Source organism: Xyrauchen texanus, chromosome 31, assembly GCF_025860055.1.
Source record: "Xyrauchen texanus isolate HMW12.3.18 chromosome 31, RBS_HiC_50CHRs, whole genome shotgun sequence".
Classification (NCBI taxonomy): Eukaryota; Metazoa; Chordata; class Actinopteri; order Cypriniformes; family Catostomidae; genus Xyrauchen; species Xyrauchen texanus.
Genome location: NC_068306.1, coordinates 1,763,230 through 1,775,736, shown reverse-complemented (window position 1 = coordinate 1,775,736; position 12,507 = coordinate 1,763,230). Strand labels below are relative to the sequence as shown.

Below are 12,507 nucleotides of genomic sequence, written 5' to 3'. Positions count from 1 at the left end.
CGACAGTTCCCGCTGATCCACATAATCTACAGTTCCCAGATACACTTTGTTCATCCTATATAGTTCATCCTTTCATAGTGGCCTTTTACCGTTATCCAATAAGTCATTAACTGCATAATCTGCATAATTTGCAAAAGTTTCCAATTCAAGACTAATGTTGCCAATTAGATAAGCGTTATGAACTGTTCCATACCAAGGAAAAATCCTTTCTAATGTTTTACTTAAGGTGAAATTTTCAAATGTGGCCTTTATAATTCACGTCTAATCTTTCCCAGGGGTTTGTGTGACTATTTTTCTAAGATATTGTAATGATTGCAGGATGAGGCAGACAAGGAGTTTGGATCTACGTGCGGGTTTTAATAGAACAGGAGTGAAAATAAACAGACATGAACAAATGAAACAACCACGATGGGCAAACTGAGACTAAAACATGAAAACAATGAAAGAACACGGACTGGAATAACACGGCACGATAAACAGGTTAAGACAGGCAGCAGAGCAAACATCAGAATATCAAGACTGTGGGAACATCGACATACAACAATCGACAAGGTAATGGAGGAACAGGCAGGGTTTAAATACACAGACACATGAGGATACAAACGAGAGTCAGGTGTGCACAATGACAGAATGGAACATGGTGACGGTGACACGGAAAACACGGGGCAGACAACCAGGGATCGTAACATAGTGACGGTGACACGGAAAACATGGGGCAGACAACCAGGGATCGTAACATAACCCCCCCTCAAAGGATCGGATACCAGATGATCCTAAACAAAACAAAACATACAAAAAAATCGTCCAAGGAATGAGGGGGGTCTGGCAGACCACGGAGAGCACACGGGGAAACCAGACAGTCCAAGGGGGCACAAGGGGCAGACAGGCAGACCAAGGGGCCACAGAGGGCAGACGGGCAGTCCAAGGGGGCACAAGGGGCAGACAGACAGTCCAAGGGGGCACAGAGGGTAGGCAGGCAGTCCACGGGGGCACAAGGGGCAGACAGGCAGTCCACAGGGAGCACAAGATGAGGACTGGGTTAGGTGGCCTGGGAGCTGGCCAGAGAGCAAAGACAGGGTCTGGAGGTCTGGGAGTCGGCCTCAGGACCACAGCCATGGGGAACTCCGAGGGCGGAGCCGAAGACTGCTCAGGAGGCGACGTCGTAGCAGGCTCAGGAGGCGGCACCGTAGGAGGTTCTAGAGGCGGGGCCCTGGAAGGCTCTGGAGGTGGAGCCGAGGGAGGTGGTGGCGTAGGAGGCTCTAGAGGCGGAGACCTGGAAGGCTCGGGAGGCGGAGCCAAGGGAGGTGGTGGCGTAGGAGGCTCTAGAGGCGGCGACCTGGAAGGTTCAGGAGGTGGAGTTGAGGAAGGCTCAGGAGGCAGAGCCGTAGAAGGCTCAGGAGGCAGAGCCGTGCAAGGCGAAGCAGCGTAAGGCTCTGGAGGCGGAGCCGAGGGAGGAGGCGCCGTAGGAGGCTCTAGAGGCGGAGGCCTGGAAGGCTCTGGAGGTGGAGCCGAGGAAGGTGGCTCAGGAGGCGGAGCCCTAGGAGGCTCGGGAGGCGGAGCCCTGGGAGGCTCGGGAGGCGGAGCCGTAGGTGGCTCAGGAGGCGGAGCCCTGGGAGGCTCGGGAGGCTTGAGAGGCGGAGCCCTGGGAGACTCGAGAGGCGGAGCCCTGTATGGCTCTGGAGGCAGAGCCATAGGAGGCTCGAGAGGCGGAGCCCTGGGAGGCTCGAGAGGCTTGAGAGGCGGAGCCCTGGAAGGCTCTGGAGGCGGAGCCGTAGGAGGCTCGAGAGGCGGAGCCCTGGGAGACTCGAGATGAGGAGCCCTGGGAGGCTCGAGAGGCTTGAGGCGGAGCCCTGGAAGGCTCGAGAGACTTGAGAGGCGGAGCCCTGGAAGGCTCGAGAGACTTGAGAGGCGGAGCCCTGGAAGGCTCTGGAGGCAGAGCCGTAGGAGGCTCGGGAGGCGCTGGAGGCAGAGCCGTAGGAGGCTCGGGAGTCTCTGGGGGCGGAGCCGTAGGAGGCTCGGGAGTCTCTGGGGGCGGAGCCGTAGGAGGCTCGGGAGTCTCTGGGGGCGGAGCCATAGGAGGCTTGGGGCGGAGCCCTGGAAGGCTCAAGAGGCTTGAGAGGTGGAGCCCTGAAAGGCCCGAGAGACTTGAGAGGCGGAGCCCTGGAAGGCTCGAGAGACTTGAGAGGCGGAGTCCTGGGAGGCTCGAGAGGCGGAGCCCTGGGAGGCTCGAGACACTTGAGAGGCGGAGCCCTGGGAGACTCAGGAGGCGGAACCCTGGAAGGCTCGGGAGGCGGAGCCCGGGGAGGCTCGGGAGGCGGAGCCTGGGGAGGCTCGAGAGACTTGAGAGGCAGAGCCCTGGGAGGTTCGAGAGACTTGAGAGGCGGAACCCCGGGAGGCTCGAGAGACTTGAGAGGCAGAGCCCTAGGAGGCTCGGGAGGAGGAGCCCTGGAAGACTCGAGAGACTTGAGAGACGGAGCACTGGGAGGCCCGAGAGGAGCCCTGGGATGCTCGAGGGGCGCTGGCTCACTGACGTCGGAGGCTACAGGCGCTGGCTCACTGTCGTCGGAGGCTACAGGCGCTGGCTCACTGACGTCGGAGGCTACAGGCGCTGGCTCACCGACCATGGCAGGCGTAGGCTGGAGAGCGGAAGCCTTTCTTCTCCTCCTCCTCCGGACGGACGAAGTTGACAGCGCTGGTTCATTGACCAAGGCAGGCGTGAAGGGACGAACCACGGGCGAATGGAGGGTTACCACTGTGGGAGGAGAGGCAGGGTTCTCCTCGACGACGCCCACAGTGAATGGTGAGGCGCAGGCCAGCAGAGTCTCCTCAATGTACGCGCGGAGCGTCCAGCCGCGCGGAGCCAGTGGCAACCGCTCCTTGAGCGCACGGTTTAGGTTGGCCCGAAAAAACACCACCATGGAGGAGTCAGGGATGTCGGTGGCACTCGCAATCGCGAGAAAATCGCGGATGTGGTCTTCTGCCGGACGGTTTCCCTGCATCAGGCTGAGCAGCTGACAGTTCGCTCGTAGAACCACTAGATCCATGGGTGGTCGATTGTTCTGTAATGATTGCAGGATGAGGCAGACAAGGAGTTTGGATCTACGTATAACAACAACCTGACCAGGATTGTGGTTAGCCATACATAGGCAGAGCTGCCACATATCCAATATTGATTCCTCAGTGCCACAAATTTAGCATCTCTCATGCATAAACAGAAAATTAAACTTGAATATCTACAGGTGAAACTCGAAAAATTAGAATATCGTGCAAAAGTTCATTAATTTCAGTAATTCAACTTAAAAGGTGAAACTAATATATTATATAGACTCATTACAAGCAAAGATATTTCAAGCCTTTATGTGATATAATTTTGATGATTATGGCTTACAGCTTATGAAAACCCCAAATTCAGAATCTCAGAAAATTAGAATATTGTGAAAAGGTTCAGTATTGTAGGCTCAAAGTGTCACACTCTAATCAGCTAAACACCTGCAAAGGGTTCCTGAGCCTTTAAATGGTCTCTCAGTCTGGTTCAGTTGAATTCACAATCATGGGGAAGACTGCTGACCTGACAGTTGTGCAGAAAACCATCATTGACACCCTCCACAAGGAGGGAAAGCCTCAAAAGGTAATTGCAAAAGAAGTTGGATGTTCTCAAAGTGCTGTATCAAAGCACATTAATAGAAAGTTAAGTGGAAGGGAAAAGTGTGGAAGAAAAAGGTGCACAAGCAGCAGGGATGACCGTAGCCTGGAGAGGATAGTCAGGAAAAGGCCATTCAAATGTGTGGGGAGCTTCACAAGGAGTGGACTGAGGCTGGAGTTACTGCATCAAGAGCCACCACACACAGACGGGTCCTGGACATGGGCTTCAAATGTCAAACGTCTTACCTGGGCTACAGAAAAAAAGAACTGGTCTGTTGCTCAGTGGTCCAAAGTCCTCTTTTCTGATGAGAGCAAATTTTGCATCTCATTTGGAAACCAAGGTCCCAGAGTCTGGAGGAAGAATGGAGAGGCACACAATCCAAGATGCTTGAAGTCCAGTGTGAAGTTTCCACAGTCTGTGTTGGTTTGGGGAGCCATGTCATCGGCTGGTGTTGGTCCACTGTGCTTTATTAAGTCCAGAGTCAACGCAGCCGTCTACCGGGACATTTTAGAGCACTTCATGCTTCCTTCAGCAGAAAAGCTTTATGGAGATGCTGACTTCATTTTCCAGCAGGACTTGGCACCTGCCCACACTGCCAAAAGTACCAAAACCTGGTTCAATGACCATGGTATTACTGTGCTTGATTGGCCAGCAAACTCGCCTGACCTGAACCCCATAGAGAATCTATGGGGCATTGCCAAGAGAAAGATGAGAGTCATGAGACCAAACAATGCAGAAGAGCTGAAGGCCGCTATTGAAGCATCTTGGTCTTCCATAACACCTCAGCAGTGCCACAGGCTGATAGCATCCATGCCATCCATGCCACGAGGCAGTAATTAATGCAAAAGGGGCCCAAACCAAGTACTGAGTACATATGCATGATTATACTTTTCAGAGGGCCGACATTTCTGTATTTAAAATCCTTTTTTTTTATTGATTTCATGTACTATTCTAATTTTCTGAGATTCTGAATTTGGGGTTTTCATAAGCTGTAAGCCATAATCATAAAAATCATATCAAATAAAGGCTTGAAATATCTTACTTTGCTTGTAATGAGTCTATATAATATATTAGTGTCACCTTTTAAGTTGAATTACTTAAAAAGATTTTCAAATAATAATAAAATCAAAAACAAAGACATACAGGCAAACAAGCCAACAAACAAACCCCAGGCGCTGCAAGTTAGATAAAATGTACATTGTACAAATGTGTCCGTTTACAAAAAACACAAGTCAAAACAAGAGAAGCCAAAACCTTCTCAAAATAAAAATGTCAAAATTTGTATAGAAAGGATTGGAGAGGATCCCAAAGACTCGTAAATTTGTCCTGTTTGTGGTTGAGGTCATAGGTTAGTTTCTCCAAAGGAAGAAAGGCTGACAGTTGAGAAATCCACATAGAAATAGTAGGGACCTGAGGTGTAGACCATTTTAATAGTATACATTTCTTAGCCAGGAATATAAGGGTTGTAAACAGAGGATTGAAGCCTGAGTCAAGCAGGTCTTTAGGAATGTCATTCAGCAAAAAAAGTGAGGGAGATAAAATAAAACGTTTTCCTATTATCTCCTGAATTGCAGAGTGAACCCCTTTCCAAAATGGTTGGATATGAACACATGACCAAAATACATGAAAAAAAACGGTCCAGTGTTTAAACAAAGATTTTGTATGAACTTTAAGATTTATGACTAATGTCTATGAAGTCCATCCTGGATTAAGTTCTCATAATAATAATAACAATAATAATAACAATACTTTTTATTTATTATGCGCTTTTCTTCCACTCAAGCGCTACAAAAACAGCAACCACCTTACCAACAAATTTGAAGACTAAACACAAAATTACTAACATACAACAACTACCACACATAAAAGTAATATTGATAATTATTAAAAGACTACCTTAAATAAATGAGTCTTAAGTAACTTTGTAAAACAATCCAAGGTTGTGGCATTTCTAATAGTAAAAGGAAGAGCATTCCATAGCATAGGGCCTCTGAAAGAGAAAGCTCTTTCCCTATAGATTTAAGTTTGCAGGAGGGCTTCTGAAGTGCAAATAATTGGCAGAATGAAGAGAACGGGACGGAGTGGAGGGAGCAACAAGACTGCAAAGATACTCTGGTGCAATACCATGAACAGCTTTATACTGTACATTAAAATGAGAGTTTTAAAATCAATACAAGCATGGATGGGAAGCCAGTGCAACTGCGAGAGCACAGAGGTAATGTGTAGACATGGTGAGGTATGTGTAAGAACACGAGCAGCAGAGTTCTGAATATACTGAAACCTATTTATGTTTTTTGCTGGTAGGCCTGAAAAGAGGGCATTGCAGCAATCCAGCCTAGAGGTGATAAAAGCATCGATAAGCCTTTCTGCATCAGCCAGAGGGAGGCCTAAGTCGTAGTCATAGATGAATTGTCCTTTGTTAGTTAGCTGATGAAGGGTTTTGTTGGCAACTAATTGATAGTCAATGTATTCCATTTCAAGAGTTTAGTCCATCATTAGACCGAGGTGATGTAGGCAGAGATCAGTTAGGTGCATCGCAGTTCAACTAACCGGAAATTTTGGTGAGGTCTATCTTTAGACCAAAGATCAGGCAATGGCATATGATGTCCCATGTGGTTGGAGTTGGCATCAGTTCATCCTCTGAAGTCTATCTTAATAGACTGAAGTGATGTTTAGCTGGCACCAGCTGCTATTTGTCATCATCACATGTGAGGAACAATAGGGAACAGCTGGCAGAAATGAGAGCAGGGAATTATGGGAAGTGTAGTCCGGAAACAGATGACAGGAGAGAAACACAGGCCAGACAACAGTGAATCGTGACAATTATAGAAATTCTACCACAGAGCGATGACACCTCATATCATTACCTCGTCACTTGTTTGTTGTGATCAGCTAATGTCACTCAATCTACACCATGCTATCGTTCAGGTAGAACTATTCTCTAGACCACTAAAGAGAGCTTCACTAATAATCCTCCAGAACTGTCTCATACTCATTAAGCCAAAAAGTTGAGAACGATATAATAACAGAAAACATAAATACAGTCTTCTCTAGCACTCTCTATAGTGTCAGCCTCACCCTTCAATTAAAGCCTGCACCATGGTACAATGATCACACTCATGCTCTCAAGAGAGCAGCTGAGAAAATGGAGCACAAGTGGAAGAATACAAAATAATAAGTATTTCACAGTGCATGGAAGAATGGTGTCTTTAGCTACAGAAAAGCACTAAAAGCTGCCAGGTCAGCATATTTGAGCAAACTCATAGAACATAACCACAACAATCCTAGATGTTTATTCAGTACTGTGGTGACATTGTTAGTAATAAAGCATCGACTGAACCAGATATTCTGTCACAGCACAATAGTACCGACTTCATGAATTTCTTTACTGATCAAATTTAAATGTACAGAAATAAAATTGAACTATGCAATCAACTGTCTATGCTCCTTTCTAAGGTGCAATGCACCTTAGAAAACAGTGTCTCAAAAATGTTTCTTCACAAGCAACTTCAATCCTTCACTGTCATAGGTCACGAAGATCTAACAAAAAACTAAAAATCAAAAGCCACAGCCACAGCATGTATGTTAGATCCAATACCAACTACGCTCTTAAAAGAGGTATTCCCTGTAATCTCAGAACCCCAGCTTGATCCTGAGGAATTGGCTAATTATAGACCAATTTCAAATTTACCATTTATGCTGAATATATTAGAAAAGGCAGTATCCTCCCAACTATGTTTACATTTATGCATTTGGCAGACGCTTTTATCCAAAGCAACTTACAGTGCAATTATTACAGGGACAATCCCCGGAGCTACCTGCAGTTAAGTGCCTTGCTCAAGGACACAATGGTGGTGGCTGTGGGGTTAGAACCTGTGACCTTCTGATTAACAGCCCTGTGCTGTTAAGTCAGGATTTAGGCCCCATCACAGTACAGAGACTGCATTTATTAGAGTTTTAAATGACTTCCACTTATCTGATCACAGCTGAATTTCTCTTCTAGTGCTTTTAGATCTTAGTGCTGCATTCGACAAAATAGATCACAACATTCTCTTGAATAGGCTGGAGATCATCATAACATCATGATGTTTTTGGAAGTCATGAACAGTGTTAGGGAGACTATTCAATAGTTTAGGAGCCAAATATGAAAAGGATCTTCCTCATTTTGTGTATTTTTACATTCTAGAAACTATTAACATGCCAGAATTTTGTGATTGTAGTGAACATGTTGGAATATAGCGTGTTAGAAGATCACTTAAGTACTGCGGAGCTAGACCATTCAAAGCTTTGTACGTAGTTAACAGAATTTTATAATGAATATGAAATTTACATTTTTCTTGGTTCTCGTCAGCACTCTGGCTGCTGCATTTTGAACCAATTGAAGTTTATTTATTGATCTTGCTGGACATCCTCCCAGTAATGCATTACAATAATCTAGTCTTGAGATCACGAACGCATTCATTAGTTTTTCGGCATCAGCAATTGAGAGCATGTGTCGTCATTTAGCAATATTTCTGGAAGAATGCTGTTCTACTGGTAATTTGATTTTCAAAGGACAGATTGGTATCAAATATAACACCTAATTATTCACTGTTGAAGATTATGTAACAGTACATCCAACAAGAGTCAAATTATATTTTATATTTTATATATTTCTTGTTTTTAGAGGTTTTTGTTCCAACAATTAGTACCTCTAAAACAATTAGTTTTATTGGAATTGAGTAGAAGGACATTTCTGGCCATCCAATCTATTATTTCATTGATACACTCTGCTAATTTGGAGAATTGTGAAATTTCGTCAGGTTTTGAAGAAATATAAACTTGGGTATCGTCGGCATAACAGTGAAAACTTATTCCACATTTCCTGATAAAATCTACCAGGGGAAGCATTTACAAGGAGAAAAGCAGAGGCCCTAAAACTGATCCCTGTGGCACTTTTGTTTCAACTGTTTGACAATTCCTCATTTACATAGACAAAGTGGTAGCGGTCTGCTAAATAGGACCTAAACCATGCTAATGCAAGTCCACTAATGCCAACATAATTCTATAGCCTATTTGTGTAATGTTGTAATCTATCATGTTAAATGCAGCACTAAGATCTAAAAGCACTAGAAGAGAAATGCAGCCACAATCAGTTGATAAGAGCAAATAATTTGAAACTCTAATAAGTGCAGTCTCTGTACAGTGATGAGGCCTAAATCCTGACTCAATTTGCTCATATATACTAGTTCTCTGTAGAAATGAACATAGTTGGGAGGATACTACCTTTTCTAGTATTTTTGACAGAAACGGGAGATTTGAAATCGGTCTATAATTAGCAAGTTCTCCAGGATCATGTTGTGGCTTCTTAATAAGCGGTTTGATAACTGCAATTTTAAAGTTTCTTGGGACATGTCCTAAGGATACCGATGAGTTAATAATATTAAGAAGAGGTTCTGAGATTACATGGAATACCTCTTTTAAGAGCTTAGTTGATATTGAATCTAACATACATGTTGTGGCTATCCGAGAACCTATAGGGACTTGTGGACTATAGCACTGAATTGGTAATCAGAAGGTTGCTGGTTCGATCGCCACAGCCACCACCATTGTGTCCTTTAGCAAGGCACTTAACTCCATGTTGCTCCGGGGGGATTGTCCCTGTAATAATTGCACTGTAAGTCGCTTTGGATAAAAGCATCTGCCAAATGCGTAAATATAAATGTAATAAAGCAGCACACATTCAGACATCACTGGGAAACCAAAACGTTTAAAGTATGAAAGTTTAAAAGAATAGTTCACCCCAAAAGGAAAATTATGTCATAATGTAATCACCCTCATGTTCAGAGGTGGACAACGTACAAGTCCATTACTTGAGTGAAAGTAAATTAATAAGATGCGCGCAAGTGAATTACAACAGCATGAGCTCGCGACGTAAAATGTAATCCTACAGAATTTGCAAATCACAAACTCGAGCACCAAAATAAATATGATTGGGTGCACAAATTAACAAGTCGCAATAACGGGTAGAAATAACAAAAAGATCTGAACACACACGCGCAAGGGGAGATTATAAAGCCTCGCTACTGACGATGATCATTATCAATCATATAATGTTGCGACTGACAAATCAGAATCAAACATTTCAGAGAGCCATGTAATAAGAATCTTAATGTACAGAATGATAAGAGTGGTATCAACGCCTTGCACTTTGATGTTTGGGGCATTTAAGAGTAAATGGTTGAAATCATACTTGGCACAACCTTACTCTATGTGGTTTTACATACCTTCATCTCTATTTAATAAAATAGGTGGGCTTGAATTTCTTTTAAAATGTGATTTTGAGGTAACTAAGATTCCTATTAAATTATCAAACTTCCACAAACAACTTCTTCAATACTGTTAAATTATATTTACCCACAACTGAGTGCTCTTCCCATGGATCCACCCTATGGAATAACAGGGTCATTACAGTATGACACGGGTATTGTGTTTGTGAATGATATATTAGATGATATAGTAACTTCTTGGAATATATTGGCTTTTTGCTCAAGTATAATCTTAACCGCACTTCTAGAGAATATAATAAAAATGTGTAAATCAATCGTTATTACCGTTAATCCAAAACACATTGATGTATGTGAGAATAAGACTTTCACCAACCTTACCAAATCTAGTAATTAATGAATGTAATTTACATTACAGTAAATGTAAGAACAAACATAGAATTATTTATTTAATCTAGAATGTTTTTTGGATTATAATAAAGGATTGAAGTTCCAAATATGAAAGCCTCGTCCATAGATAAACCACAAATTCATCAAATGGCCCATTTCCCCTAAAGTCAAAGAGACTCACTTTAAAATAATTTATAAAATATATCCGGTTGCTGACTTTCTTAGAGGTTTAAATTGGAAGTAGATCCCTGTGTATTTTGTGAGGCAGCTGATGAGACTCTGGAACACTTGTTCTTGTTATGTCCTATGGCCAAAAGCTTCTGGTCTGATTTACATAACTGTCTGTCATTTAAGATTTATGACATCCTGATGTTTGACTTATCACACAAATTCTCTTTTATATGGATCATGTAGATTCATCCCTTTCTGATTTGGTCCTCATGGGTAAATATCATTCATTATAATAAGAGGAGATATTCAAAGCCTTCTTTTTTATGGTTTATGAATGATTATAAATTGTATTTTCCTCACTGAAATAAGTAAAGTCTAGTACAATTGCAAGACAGATGTGTAGTGATATACCCAGACAATTGTTTCGATAAATATCCACTTGTATGCTACGTCTAAAGGATGCTTTTATTTTAAAAAAATTACATTTTTTTTCTAGCCTTTAGCTGTCAAGCCTTTTTTTTTTTTTTTTTTTACTAATATTTAAAAACTAATTTGTAACTTTTTAACCCCCTCATTGTTTGCCGTTTGTTGTTCAGACGCTTTTCTTTAATTTACACTGACAATAATTGTATTGTTTCTATTGATGTTTATTTCTTATTTCCCCCCTAAGAGAGTTTTGTATGTTTTTTTTTTGTTGTCAAAAAAATTAAAAAAAGTTCCCGCTTTCTGTCTGTCCTCGTCCAACAGCCAATCACGAGAGATTCGAAGAGATGCAGCCAATCAATACAGGATTTGGTCAGCAGCCAATAGCATTTGTTAACAGAAAGGATCGGGCCCCGCCCGAGTGTCAAAACCGACATGTGTGCGTAAAGATTGTTCGCGCGAACATCCAATCCAACTTTGGCATCTGGCTCCTCTACAGTTAACGTAGAACCAATAATCTGAAGGGCATGGTCGATATACCACACCAGGCCGTAAGTACTCCGACCACCAGGCATCAGGGAAGAAACTGGCTCACTCATACAGTCCTTGAGGGCCATTTCATTTTATTCAAGTCCACCCGGCAGGCCAGAGCGCAGAAGTTCTCCACATAATCCACAAGGGGACGACTCCCTGATGTAGACGTAGAAGTCGGATCACTGGGTTCATATTATGTAGGTCAGGTATTCTGTACCGATGTTGCGGATGATGACGACGACTAAGTAAAGAACCCAAGTTCATTTTATATAACAAAAGTGAGATCCAAAAAAAACCCAACGATAAACGTGAAACATAAAAATGAACTTGTCTAGACTTAAACTTGTTTGCAACTGTGTGTGTGTATATATGTGTTTGTGTATAATTATATATATATATATATATATATACACACACACACACATACACACAATCATCTTTCCTAGCGTTGTCCGACATGGGTACAGGATCTGCTTCACGTGTAAGTTTTACACTGGATGCCCTTACTGACGCAACCCCCAGTGGCTGGTGGACTCTCACTCACAGATACAATTTAGATACTCGTATTTTACATAACCTGCATGGTTTTTGGACTTGAGGGGGGAAACCAGAGCACCCAGAGGGGAGAACATGCAAATTCCACACATAAAATGTGAGCCGGGACTCAAACCCGGGACCTTCTTGATGTGAGGCAACAGTGCCAACCCCCAAGCCACCCATACTTGTACATGAAATCCGTTTTGCATCTTATTATTTTTAGTAATTCACTCTTCTAGACTGTATTTGTTATTTCAATGTTATTTGGGTCCTGTGCCAGCTGGACGCAGGTCCTTTAACTACAAACTCATCAGTTTCAGATATTAAGTTTTAGACCAAGTCCCTATAGGTTCTCGGATTGACCCGTTTAGTCTTATTTGGCCAAGTTCTATTATAGGTTCTGGACTCACCGTTTAGCCTTTTACTTCACTAATGGGGTTCTTCTGAGGTAGCTTTGTTAAGCCAACTCTGACCATAGATTTGTAGTTAATAAGAAATATACCAAAAAAAAAAAAAAAAAAAACAGTCCTTCAGGATGAATTA

The 12,507-nt window shown here is 43.0% G+C and overlaps 1 protein-coding gene across 2 annotated transcripts in view; it reads right to left on the bottom strand.

Annotated features, from left to right (window-relative positions):
- The window catches only part of LOC127625002 (piggyBac transposable element-derived protein 4-like), a 66,363-nt gene that overhangs the window by 40,792 nt on the left and 13,064 nt on the right, over nucleotides 1-12,507 (bottom strand). The gene's annotated exons all lie outside the window — the stretch shown is intronic.